This window comes from Staurois parvus, unplaced genomic scaffold (assembly GCF_062004578.1).
Source record: "Staurois parvus isolate SC_StPar_1 unplaced genomic scaffold, SC_StPar_1.0 ptg000050l, whole genome shotgun sequence".
Taxonomy (NCBI): Eukaryota; Metazoa; Chordata; class Amphibia; order Anura; family Ranidae; genus Staurois; species Staurois parvus.
The window spans coordinates 57650-72230 of record NW_028317846.1 but is presented as its reverse complement, the minus strand read 5'-3'; the positions used below and the strand labels follow the sequence as shown (position 1 = coordinate 72230).

At 41.8% G+C, this 14581-nt stretch overlaps 1 long non-coding RNA gene across 2 annotated transcripts in view; it reads right to left on the bottom strand.

Annotated features, from left to right (window-relative positions):
* Nucleotides 1-14581, bottom strand: part of LOC149470213 (uncharacterized) — a 179264-nt gene that overhangs the window by 110865 nt on the left and 53818 nt on the right. For both annotated transcript variants that reach the window (XR_016309473.1, XR_016309471.1), the window contains exon 3: nt 12478-12576. This is a non-coding gene — a long non-coding RNA (uncharacterized LOC149470213). The remainder of the gene's footprint in view (nt 1-12477; nt 12577-14581) is intronic.

The following is a 14581-nucleotide window of genomic DNA, read 5'->3' as shown; positions in this document are numbered from 1 at the left end:
AGTGTCAGTCAAAAAAACTAGGCCAGAAAAGTGACAGCTGGTGTGAGGTGGCAGGCTGTGATTGGCTGATTGGCAGGAAGACAGGTTAGCTCCGCCCCCAGGCTGCAACTCACCTCAATGCTGCCCTGCTTGCCGAGCAATACACAGCATCAGAGCGTGTCTCCTGCGACTGACAGAGATTATCGCCATTTATACGGATTTCTATTCCTATTATCACTACTATATAATTCTTTATATTATTAGTGGTAATATTTCAGATTTTTAGCTATTTGCAGGTCATCCAGCACCACCAGGATGCCTCGACCTTCACGACGCCCATCCCGTGGAAGGTCTTCACATCAGGAGGACGGAGAGTCTCCCATCGCCCATCGGACGAGGTCCAGAGTCCAGCGTCATCGGAGACGGGAGGAGGCCTCCACCCACCGGAGCCGCTCACCAAGAGAGCACGCCAGGGCCCCTGAGCACCGCCCACCTCCGGCCATGGTACAGCGTGCCAGGTCCCCTGAGCACCACCCACCTCCGGCCATGGTACAGCGTGCCAGGGCCCCTGAGCACCACCCACCTCCGGCCATGGAGCAGCGCGTCGAGGAGGAGGTAATTGCGTGTCCCATTTGTTTGGCAGGTTATGAAGATGGAGAGGACACGACCATCCTGGCCTGCTCTCACGAGTTCCACACCAGCTGCATCTACCGTTGGCTTGTAGAGAGCAACACTTGTCCAATCTGCCGGGCTGCTATTCTCAACCTGCAAGACGACCAGCCATTCCTCCCTGGGGATGTACACCAAGCCATCATTGGAGACATGCAGATTGGGTATATCATTGATGATGATGGTGCTATAGAATTGCAATATATTGTGTTCCATAGGTTGTAACATCTTTTTTCAAATGCCTGGATGACATCAGCTATGTTTGTAATGTATATGAGAAATGTTGTGTATATAATATTTTTTTCAAATTATATATCACTATTAATATTATTATTATATAATATACACGTTTAGCTGATTTAGCCATGCTTGTTGTAGTTATAGCATTTAATTCTTTGAAAAAAACAAAACGAAAAAAAAAAAAAAAAAAAAAATTAAAAAAAATATTTTTTATTATTATATATTCTTAGCCATTTTATGACTGTATTAGTTATAATATTTAATGCTTTGAAAAAAAAATGAAAAACAAAAAATATATTATTAATTTATATTATTAGCTGTTTTATGATTGTAGTAAAATATTTAATGCCTTGAAAATTAAAAAAAAAAAAAAAAAATTATAATTATTATTAGCTGTTTTATTATTGTAGTAGTTATAGTATTTAATGCCTTGAAAAAATACAAAAAATTAACAAATTAAAAAAAAAAATGTATTACTATTATTAGCTGTTTTATGATTGTAGAAGTTATAGTATTTCATGCTTTGAAAACATGGCCGGATCTAGGGGGGTGCTGGGGTGGGCTGTGCCTTGCCAGATTTCAGTTGTGCCCCCCAAGACTGCTGAGTTCCTTACCCACACTCAGAGGTGGGACACAGTTTCAGTACTTGTCCCTATCTCCTCCAAGGACCCCTTATCTCCCACAGCAGTAAATGTAGATTGGGGGGGGGGGTAATGAAACTGTGTACAGCCCCATGGTCAGAGCGATCCTGTGTCATCAGCTATATGGAGCAGCTCTGTTCTGACAGGAGGAGGGGGCAGAGCACAGAACCGCTCATCCAGACTGTAAGTTGGGAGGATGGGGGCTTAGGGGGAGATTTGTGCTTGGCTAGGAAATTTGAGAGGAAGGTGGATGTGTGCATGGAGGGATGATTTTTTTGGGTAATTGGATGAGGGAATTGGGGGCATTGGAGGCTGGATTGGGAGGCAAAGATTTGTGATGGGATTGGGGTTTATGCAGGGAGGAGGGGGAAATTTTGCATTGTTGTTTGGGGAAAAATTTGGCTAGCAGACAGAAGTTATGCTTGGAGTGAGCATGCTGATTCATCCTCTTTTTTTTGGGTGGGGGGGGGGGGGGAATTTATGCTGAGACACGATGCTCACACATGGGGGGGGGGGGCTTAGTTTGTCATCTTCGCCCTGGGAGCTAGACAACCTTGTCCTGGCACCACACGCAGGGCAGTCAATAGATCTCCTCTTCCCCGCTCAACACATTGCTGAAATCGAATTCCCTTACAGACACAGCCTCGATGTACAGTGTATAACTGGCTGCTATGTTGCAGTACTGACCCTGTCCTCTCCTCTTCTGGCCCCTTGTCCTCTACCCTGCTGACCCTCTGTCCACCATCCTGCTGACCCTTTGTACCCTGCCCTGCTGACCCCTGTACACTGCCCTTCTGACCACTGTCATCTGTCCTGCTGACACCTTTATCCTGCCCTACCTTTGCCCTGATAACCCCTGCTGACCTCCCATCCTCTGCCTGCTGACCCCTATCCTGTGCCTTACTGAACCTCTGTATACTGCCCCACTGACTCTTGTATGCTCCCATGCTGATCTCCCATCCTCTGCCCTGCTGACCTTTATTTTGTCCCCTACTGACCACCTGTACACTGCCCTACAGAGTCTTGTACACTCCCCTGCTGACCTATCATCCTCTGTCCTGCTAACCCCTTTTAAACTGCCCTGCTAACCCTTGTACACTGCCTTGATGACCCGCTGTAAACTGCCCTACAAACTAATGGCCTCTGTACTCCGCCCTAAAAACTGCTGTCCCTATCTCTCTGCCCTGCTGGCACCTCTGTACGCTGCCCTACTGACTTCCATACACTGCCCTGTCAAACTCGCATCTTCTGCCCCCCTCATGTTTTTTACTGCGCCCCCACATCAGACAGGCTAGATCAGGCCCTGTTGAAAAAAAAAAGAGATTGCACTGGTATTGTTTATACTATTATTATTAATAATATTATTATATATTTTTAGCTTTTTTTAGGATTGTAGTAGTTATAGTAGCTGATTCTTTGGGAAAAAAATTATACAATTATACTGGTAGTGTTTATATTATTATGATTATTATTACTATTGTTAAAAAAAAAATTACACTGGTATTGTTTTTATTACTATTATTATGATTATTATTATTAACCGGTTGCCGACCAGCCACAGTACATTTACTGTGGCAGGGTGGCACTACTGTGCACAATCACGTATATATATATACACGTGATTCGCGCTTCCAATGTTTTCGAGAACAGGGGGCGCGCGCACGCGCCCGCCGACCCGCGGGTGTCATAATTCGATCCCCGTGGGATCATTCGATCTTGGCCAGTGATGTCCGGCTGAAGTTGAATGATCGGTCCCTGTCCTATCCTGTCCTGTGTTGACAGTTACACAGGACAAGATATGATGTCAATCTTCTCTGCCTGGGCACATTCCGTCCCAGAGAGAGAAGACATACAAAACGTGAGTACAAAGCGCTACACTAACACTTAGAAAACACCTAGGTCACATTTAACCCATTGATTTCCTCCCCAGTTAACCCCTTCACTGCCCAGTCACCAATGTCATTATTTACAGTGTACAGATTTTTTGCTGATCACTGTTAGTGTCACTGGCGACTTACGATAGTGTTAGCGTCAGTTATCACCCCTCCCAGATAGCGTCAGATTGCCCGATAGTACACCAGTAATAACATTTAACCCCTTGATTGCCAGGAACACGCTCAATTGCACACTAAACCTCCATTGCTAGTATAGTGTCTGAACGGATCAATATCTTTGATCAGATCAGCGCTATACCAGCGTTCACATTAGAATAGCATCCCCAAAAACGCAGAGTTAGAGGGATCAGCCCCGACACCTGCCAGGACCTGCGTTTAGCCTCTCTGCTCCCCTTCTCCACCAGCAAGTGCAGTGTCATTAGACAACTGTCACTTGATACATTACACACAAAACCGCAGTGTTCACAGAATCAGGCCTGATCTCTGTTAGCACTTGTTGGTAAATTTTTTGTAGCGGTTCAAGCAGTCTCTGACAGCCAGGCGCTCTAGGTACCTATAAATTTAGTGGCCAAAATGTCCAACCAAAGGTACACTAGTGAAAAAGCCTACAGGATTCTGAGCATGTCAGGTGAGAGCGAAGGGGAAGATTCACTGACAGAATCCGCCTCAGAGTGCCAGTACTAGTGCTGCGCTACCTTCTGGTGAACTGGCGAGCACCAGCGGCCTAGTACGTCCTGGGCTTATACATACCCGCACTGCAGTATTACTTGGCGACGTGTCGAGTCCCATAACCGCAGTACAAGCTGGTGCGGTGGCGAGCACAAGTAGTGTCCCGCGGCCACCAAGAATTCGCACACAGGCCCGTAGAGCCCCTAGTATCCTTCCGGAAAAATAGTTTTTTTTTGTTGTCACATTTGTTATTGTTCTACTTTTACTGTTTTATTGTTAACCATTACTGTTTTCTTTGCAAGAATGCTTTCAGCTGCAGCACTGACCTGTTTATTCTGACAGCAACAGGAACTTGCTCTCAGAATATACATAAATCAGTGTGGGCAGCGCTGTTGGATGAGATTTTTCATCCGCAGTTTAAAAAAAGAACATATATGCCGAAGCATGGGGGCCTGGGGTGGCCAGTGGGTGGATGGCCCCTATGCTTCGGCATATATCTTTTATAATATTTGTTGGCACATTTCATGTGTGCCCACCATTAGAAGTGGGTGGATGCAGGGAGGTATTCTAATGGTGGGCATACCACCACACACTTTTTCTTGCAGCAATATTTCAATTAAAAAGTTGTTTTATCGAGTTACTGTTTTATTGTTAACCATTGCTGTTTTCTTTGCAGGAATGTCAAACTGCAGCACCGACTTGTTTATTCTGACAGCAACAGGGTCTTGCTCTGAGAATATACATAAGTAGGTGTGTGCAGTGCTGTCGGATGAGCTTTGTCATCCGCAGTTCAAAAAAGAGCATATATGCCGAAGCAAGGGGGCCTGGGGTGGCCAGTGGGTGGATGGCCCCTATGCTTCGGCATATATATTTTATAATATTTGTTGGCCCATTTCATGTGTGCCCACCATTAGAAGTGGGTGGATGCAGGGAGGTATTCTAATGGTGGGCATACCACACACTTTTTCTGGCAGAGATTTCTTCTCTTTTTTTCTATTCAGCCCACAGGCTGCATAACAAAAAAAAAAAAAGGAAAAGAACATAGCATATACACCCAACAAGGACCAGCAACGTACTGGTACATCACTGGATTTTGAATGGTTATACCAGGGTGATGCATGCAGCTGCAGGCATCATCCTGGTATCGTTTTTGTCAGCTGGCGATCGGCTTTCATGTAAAAGCAATCCTAGTGGCTAATTAGCTGCAGGATTGCTTTTACAAGCAGCGGGAGAAAATGCCCCCTCCCTCGCTGCCTTCCACGGCCTTTTCGGGCAGTCCCGTGCCCCCAGATTTCCCAAAAAAGAATATATGACAATGCCCATTGAAGTTATAGGGGATATTTGAATTCCCTGTGATAGTATTCAAAGTGATCAAAAAAAAAAAAAAAAATGAAAGGGACAGTGTAAAAATAATTAAATAAATCAAAATAACAAAAAAAAAATACCCTTGCCCCCCCTCACACGCGCACACCTGCGTTCGTGAGCGTTGACCTTGTGCCAGTATGGAAACAGCGGCTGCACCATGCATGTGAGGTATCGCCACAAACGTCGGATCAATGGCAGTAATTCTAGCACTAGACCTCCTCTGTAAATCTAAAATGGGAGCTTGTAAAGGCTTTTAAAGCGCTGTCTATAGATATTAAAAATGTATGCAGTTTGTCGCCACTGTGCGGGGCATGCGCAGTTTTAAAACACGTCATGTTTGGTATCTATTTACTCAGCATAGCATCATCTTTTATATCTTACCAAATAATTGGCCAATATATTTTGTTTTTGCGCATTAAAATTAAAAAAAGTGTATTATTTAAAATAAAATTGCGTTTGAAAATTCGCTGTGTGAGTATTATGTGAGATAAAAAATTGAAGCACCCACCATTTTATTCACTAGGTTGTCTGCTTTTGAAAAATATATAATGTTTGGGAGTTCAAATTAATTTCATAGCAAAAATACTGATTTTTTTCAGGTGAACAAAAAGTGGCAGAAAAGGCTTGGTCTTCAGGTGGTTAGAAGAGTGAGTGATGTGTGGCATAAACTTCAAATGCTGGGCATAAAATGCCCCCACCCCCCAAAATGACCCCTTTTTGTTAAGTAAACACCCCAAACTATTTGCTGAGAGGCATGTTGAATCAATAGAAGAATTTATTTTTTTGCCACAAGTTTTTGGAAAATGACAAAAAAATAAATACATTTTATTACACATAATTGCCATTTTAATAATTTATTGCTGACACATGCCATAGGTATATGTGGAATTACTCCCCAAAATACATTCTGCTACTTGTCCCGAGCATGGGGGTACCACATGTGAGATATTTGTTGGTAGTCTAGTCAAGTACAGGACCCCAAAATCCAATAAGCACCTTCAGGCTTTTAAAGGGCTTTATTTCCTCATTACACTTCCTGACTACTTATCACAGTGTTGGAGGCCCTGAAATGCCAGAATAGAACCAAACCCCCCAAATGACTCATTTTTGGAAAGTAGACACCCCAAAGAATTTGATAAGAAACATGGTGAATCATTTTGCAGATCTCGTTTGTTGCCACAAGTTTTTGGAAAATAAAGAAAGAAAACAAAAACATATTTTTTCTTTTCTTTTTTTATATTTCAAAACCTTGTGAGAAAAAATTAGATCTGCAAAATACTCACCATGCCTCTTTTTAAATTCTTGGAGTGTCTACTTTCCAAAAAGGGGTCATTTGGGGGGGGGTGGTGCTATCCTGGCATTTCAGGGCCTCCAAAACTGTGATAGGTAGTGAGGAAGTGAAATGAAGAAGTTACACACCTTCAGGCTTTCAAAGTGGTCATTGGATTTCAGGCTCCTGTATGTGGCTAGGTTCCCAAAAAGTCTCACACATGTGGAATCCCCATACTCAGTAGAAGTAGCAGAATGTATTTTGGGGTGTAATTCAACATATACCCATGGCTTTTGTGAGCAATATATCATTTAAGAGACAACTTTGTATAAAAAAAAACTGTTTTTGTCACAAAAACTTGTGGAAAAAAAAAATTTCCATTGACTCATATGCCTCTCAGCAGATAGCTTAGGGTGTCTAATTTCCGAAAAGGGGTCATTTGGGGGTGTTGGACTATCCTGGTATTTTAGCACCTCAAGAAATGTGATAGGCAGTCAGAAAGTAAAAACTGTGTAAATTTCAAATTATCTATACCATAGTTTGTAGATGCTATAACTTTCACACAAAGCAATCAATATACACTTATTGGGATTTTTTTTTACCAAAAACATGTAGCAGAATATATTTTGGCCCAAATTTATGATGAAATTTTAGTTTTTTGGATATTTTTTGACAGAAAAGAGAAAATACTGTGGTTTTTTTTTCACGTTTTATTTTTTATAGCGCAAAAAATAAAAAGCGCACAGGTGATCAAATACCACTGAAAGAAAGCTCTATTCGTGTGAAAGAAAGGACATACATTTTGTTTGGGCACAGCTTTGCATAACCACGCAATTGTCAGTTAAACTAGTGCAGCGCTGTATAGCAAAAAATTGCATAAATTACAGTATCTATACCATAGTTTGTAGACACTATAACTTTCACACAAAGCAATCAATATACACTTATTGGGATTTTTTTTTTACCAAAGACATTTAGCAGAATACAGATTGGCCTAAATTTTTTGACTAACTTTGAGTTTACGATATATTTTTTATAGCTGAAAGTAGAAAATATCATTTTTTTTTTCAAAATTTTTTTGTTTATAGAGCAAAAATACCACCGAAAGAAAGCTCTATTTGTGTGAAAAAAAGGATGTACATTTCATTTGGGTGCAGCATTGCATAACCGCGCAATTATCAGTTGAAGCAGTGCAACGCCAAAAAGCAAAAAAAAGGCCTGGTCAGGAAGGGGGGTAAATCCTCAGGAGGGCAAGTGTTGAAAAAAAAAATTACACTGGTATTGTTTTTATTATTATTATTATTATTATTATTAATAATAATAATACATATTTTCGCTGTTTTCTGCTTGTAGAAGTTATAGTAGTTGATGTTTTGAGAAAAAACAATTATTATACTGGTATACTTTATATTCATATTTATTTCAAAGCATCAACTACTATAAATACTACAATCAGAAAACAGCTAAAACATCTAATAACAATAATAATTTATACTGTACATATCCGTCACCTAAGAAGTCTATTATAACTGCCTTGACTCCTATATATTGCCCTCTATAATACCAGTTTGTAAATCTCCACCTGAGAGCAACACATTACTGGTTACTTTTTACTTTACACAACCCCATTTATACATATCACAGGATATCCAGCTATTCTGTTTTCTCTAATAAAAAGAAGGGAGAAACAAGAAAACGGAAAGAGAAAAAGAAATTGAGGCATACTTTGACTCTAATGTAGACTTTGCCACCATTATTCAATGTTCTATACAACATTCTCCATATATTGTGCTGTTTATTCCACCGTTCAAAAAGTCCTCTTTTTTAAGGAGCTACATTCACTGTAATGGGCCGAGCTCAATTCTTTGTTCAGTAATTTAGTATTAACATTACATGCTATTTATGTCACTTTCCAGATATTTTAACAAACCCTAACATACCTTCAGGTAAAGTAACTTACTATTTAGAGGTACATTGTCACTTACTTAGAAATTAATCCGAAACTAAAGGTAACTATTACACACATTATCTAGTCAAATAATAGTATATACAATAACATACAACTACATGAGGAAAACTATTTTCTAACACCTAAGCCACACTTTACACATTGTGGTATTTCCAGTTCCGGTTATTACACGGGATGTCATTAATAGACATATATATCTATTCTGTATACATAAATGAGGTGAAAAATAGAAGCTCTTGTTGCCCCTTTGAAAAGCCTTGCACAGTGAATTACTTTTCAGAGGGCAGAAGTGAAAGCTATCCTTTCACTTCCTGCTGAGTCTACAGGACAGGAAGTGAAGGGAAACCTTCCTAATGACAGCACTGATAAAACGAAAATGACAACTGTTCTTTACTTAAGGGCTTGTAGCACTCTGAAGAGTGGTGGATCGCTTTTCAGAGTATATTTTACAGGCGACAGGGGCAGGCATCCTCATGGCCTGTTTTAACTCCTAAAAAGTCTGCACCACCACGCTGCAACCGTGTACATTGCACACGGTTGCAGCTTGGACCTATTCACTTGAATGAGTCACATTAGGCGGATTTTACTGGTAAATAACCCATGCCTTTGCAAAGCGTTGTGAGGTGACTTGCTTTTCAGAGGGTGGTAGAGCAGTGGCTGCCAGACATTCAGCAGGTGAAATTGCCAGCAACAAAACCCCCCTTTATTGCCAGTCAAATGGAAGTGATTGAGTTGTGGCATGGGCCCGTTTACCTGAATGGGTCGCATGTGGCAGCTCAGCCACCTGTTTTTACCTCCTGTGGCAGCCGTGTGTGTGAAGCCATAAAGTCTGGAAAAGGTGCACTTCTAAAATTGAAAAATTACCCTCCGGGCTGGTTTATACCAGAATGTGTTGGGGGAAAGGAGAGTTCTTCGCGTTCAAAACGCAACGCCTTTGAGAGCTGCTGTGGGTGTCAATATATTCTTAAGCAAATATATTGCTACAGGGCGGCACAGGTGTGCAAAATCACGTATATATACATGATATTGCAGTTCCGGGTAGGAGACGCACGTGCGCCCTACCCACGCAGCCATTCATGGCCTCGGCTATCAATCGCTGGGTCCGGGCCAGGGAGTTCTCGCCGGTATCCAGTGATCACTGAGTATCTCCGACAGTGGAGAGACCTGTGTATAAACACAGTTCTGTCCCGTCAGCTGCTGCACACTGCTTTGTATGGCTCTGCATTGCAAAGCCATACAAAGCAGTGTGCTTACAATGAAACACACAGCCCAAACAGTAAAAAAGCACACAGTTAGCCCTTTGATTGCCCCACGTTAACCCCTTCCTGCCTACCAGTGCCAATAGTACAGTGTCAGTGCTTTTGTGTTAGCACTGATCACTGTATTGGTGTCACTGGGGGTCTCAGTGTCAGAATGCCCTCCACAGTCCCGCTATAAGTCGCTGATCGCTGCCAGTACTAGTAAAAAAAAATTACGTAAACCAATTAATTTACACGTATTGGGATTTTGTTTAACAAAGACATGTAGCAGAATACAATCATAAAAAGAGGAAGTGAACGCTAAAAGCAAAAAAGCAGCCAAAGCACAAAAAGGATACCAAATAACCTCTCAAGACTTAAATATATATAAGGTGCGGCGCTAAACAGTTCAACCAATAATGAATGCTCAATATATAAAATATGCCAAGATTAATAAAACCATAAAAATCATCATAAGAATAAAGTGACTTGTGACAAAGTGCCAAACATTCATATGTATTCAGTGACTTTCGTAATCTCATATAGTCCGTCAGTGTTAGAGTGACCAGTAGTGTTAATATAGAGTAATTGTCCCAATTAAGAGTATGGGAGATCAAATTATCTCCAGTAATAGGTGCTCCATCCAGACTGTGGTGAAATGACTGGTATTATGTAAAGGCTGCGCACTCACCAGATGCACAGTTAATCTGCGCATTTAGAGACAATATTCTCTTATGGATACACTGAAGGCTCCTGTATGGATGGATCTGGTCTGGTCAGGTATTCCCCTCACCGCTCTCTCCTTCTGGCAATATGGCTCAGTCTCCCCTTACATACAGCTCTGTGGGTTGTTGATAGCTGCACCTCCACCATGAGGATGGCGATAGATACAGAGTCCTCCCCGACAGCCACGATCAATTCTTCCTTCCTACCAGTCGGAGAGTGCAGGGCTGCTGTGACGGACTATATGAAATCACCAAAGTCACTGAATACATCGGAATTTTTGGCACTTTGTCACAAGTCACTTTATTCTTATGATGATTTTTATGGTTTTATTAATCTTGGCCAGGGGCGGACTGACCATTTGGAAACTCGGGCACTGCCCGAGGGCCCGAAGTCAGTACCTTTTCATAGTTTTTTTTGAGTTTGGGCAAGGACACAGGGGCCCCATGATCCCCTATTGCCCGAGGCCCCATGAGTTCTCAGTCCGCCCCTGATCTTGGCATATTTTATATAATGAGCTTTCAGTATTGGCTGAACTGTTTAGCGCCGCACGTTATATATATTTATGTAGCAGAATACATTTTGGCCTAAATTATGACAAAATTTGATATTTTACATTCTTTACCGGACATGTTTAATAGCAAAATGTTAAAAATATTTCTTTCCCAAAATTGTTAGTCTTTTTTTGTTTATAGCGCGCAAAATAAAAAAAGCAGAAGCGATCAAATACCATCAAAAGAAAGCTCTACTTGTTGGGGGAAAAAAGGATGTAAATTTTGTTTGGGTTCAGCGTTGCATGACAGCGCAATTGCCAGTTAAGTCGGGGGGGGGGTTGTTTGATGCATTTTTCTTACCACACCACACATGCACCAAAAATGCAGCAAGCATGACTTTTAACAATGCAAAGGACCCCCAACTGACCACTGTGAAGAGTTCCATAGGATTTATTGGTCATGCAGTTTGTTTTTTTTTAATGCAAAAATGGAAGGAAAAGAAATCAGTGTGAAAGCAACCTAAGCAGTGCAAGCTCTGTGACCAGAAGTTGGGGGCTGCGGTGAAAGTGGCCTTGAGCTAGAGGGAAGAATAATTAGTGGTATCGCACTAGGCATGCATTATTGTGTGGGAAACCATTTACAGTATTTTGAATTACCGTGTGTTGCATGTGGTGCTCCCCTAAAAAAGCAACAGGGATGGTTTTTTCTGTGTTAGGGCTGCCTTAGGGCCCATTTAGCTTTCTGGAAAGGCTGTGGAAAAAGGGGCTTTTACCCCCATCCACTTCAAGTTCCAGAAATTTCCAGGAACAGCAGGAAACACAGGCTGACCCATGATAATGCACCCAACACTACAAAAAAAAAAAAAGTAGCTCTGCCCTTCCCTCTGCACCTCCCCTAATGTGGGTAAAGGGACGCAGAACACCACATTTTGGAGGACATGCCCAAAGGTCAAAGGTTTGGGATTTGTGTATACAATTTTGTTTTCGTTGATCCTTGTCAATTTTAAGAAGTCCCCATTACAGGCCCTACTTAACCAACCAATAGAGGAGGCACCAAAGCATTCCAAAATATTGGTCTTGTTTACATTCCTAGCGGCCAGAATAGCAGTCACCAGGTCCTGGATGTCTTTTGTCCATCCTCTTTTCATTAGTGAACGCTAAAATGTCATGGCAAATGGTGCATAAAAAGCTATCAGCCGCATTGAAAAATAAATTACATTTATTCAAAAGATCATGGGACCCTTGGATAAGTTATATTTCAGCAGACAGACAATCAGTTCCAACAAAGGGCAGGGGAGATGGACACGGAACAAAACTCTAGATTACCCGCATGTCCTGATATTCTTCTTCTAGCTTTCTCTCTCCTCTTCCTTTTCTTTCTCTATTCGACCTTCCTTCTGCATTTACCTGGGTTATCATATGCACCTGATTAAAGAAACATGTTCATTAGAGTATATCATTTTGGTGAGCATTCAACCTGCGTAAAAAGTGTACGGCACAGCTAATGATATGAGAAATATCAAACCAGACCTCAGTACAAAAAATGATGCTGTACATGAAAATACCTTTTGCACTTAAAGGGTAACTTCACTTTCATGGGTATTGTACACATAGCACGTGTACACATTGTACGCATAGCATGTACAATGGCGATCAATGATACTGACGTTTGTCGCCATTTCACTGGCGCACACAAATTTATGGTTTGACATGTTGGGTATTTATTTACTCGGTGCAACCTCGTCTTTTATATTTTATCAGAAATTTGGGCAATTTATTGCATTTGTTTGCCCTAAAATTTTGCATTTTAGACCTTTGAGGTATTATCATTTTTAGGGTGGAACACATAACAATGTTCCGGCTCCTGCAGCAGCTTAGTGTGTGATAGCAGTACGAGGAGAAGTTCCCTGTACCAGCTATGTCATTTTTAAAAGAGCGTGGCCATGTGGGTGGAGCCTCGCATGGCCACATCATTCATTCACAGAGTTCTGTGAATTAATCAACTGCAAGTACTGACATCCTTTGCGGATGTCGGCTTGTAGTTCTCAATGAACCAACACGGCACTGTTGAGCGCTCTGGTAGTTCATCAATTTAGCCTGTCAGTGTGAAACGGTCTGCCTGTAAGAGGTACAGCTTACACTGACAGTCTGCAGGAGTCCTGCATTACACCTGCAATCTTGCCCTGCCCCCCTCATCCTCGTCACTGGCTCTGATTGACAATAGTGGGAGTGCCGGTACCACAGCAAAGCATGTAAGACCCGGAACTGGGGGGAGAGAAGAGCTGCAGAAATGCACAGTGCTGGATCGAATGAGGGCTCAAGTATAAGGGGGGTGAGGTAGATACGGATGCCTAGACATGTTTTACCTTAATGCAAAGAATGCAATAAGGTAAACCTGGTTAGGCTTTATAACCACTTTAACCGGTTCCCCGCCGCCCTATAGTAGAACTACTGCTACAGGGCAGCAGGGCTTTGCAAAATCTACAGCTGTCAATCATCGGGTCCCAGACGGAGATTCCCCGCCGGTACCTGGTAATCGCCAAGGAAAAGTGACAGGGGAGATGTCTGTGTGTAAACACCACAGATCTCTTCCCTGTCTGCACCAACATGCTGCTTTGTATTGCTCTGCATAGCAAAGAAATACAAAGCAGCATGTTTCCCTAGTAAAACACACACAGTACATACAATAAAACAGCACAGTTAACCCCTTCCTGCTCAGTGTCATTAGTACAGTGTCAGTGTGTTTTATTAGCACCTATCACCGTATTAGTGTCATTGGGATGTCAGTGACACCAAGTCAGTTTCCCGCCCAGTGTCAGAATGCCCGCCGCAGTCCCGCAATAAGTCGCTGAACACCACCATTACTAATATTAAAAAAAGTAAAAATTCAGTATCTATACTGCCATTTGTAGACGCTATAACTTTCACATAAACCAATTAATTTAAATGTATTTGGGGGGGGTTTAGCAAAGACAATTTTTTTACTGGACATGTTTAATAGCAAAAAATCAAAAATATATATTTTTTTCAAAATTGTCGTTTTTTTTAAAACGCACAGGCAATCAAAAACTATTGAAAGAAAGCTTTATTTTTGAGAGAAAAAAAAGACGTAAATTGTATTTGGGTGCAGCGTTGCATGACCGCACAATTGTCAGTTAAAGTAACGTAGGGCCGTATCGCAATAAATGGCCTGGTCAAGAAGGGGGTAAATCCTCTGAAGGGCAAGTGGTTAAAGTAGGAACATATGCAAAACTCTTTTTTCCCTATTTTGGATAGAGTAGGGCAGGGTTATAACCCGTCAGTTTTTTGCCATCTGTGTCCCAATGGGGAGATGTACCTTCCCTTCCTGTCCTATAGCCCAAAACAGGAAGTTAGAGGAAAGTCCTGGAAAATAAGATAATCCATTGGGCCCTCCAGGTCACCAGAACTA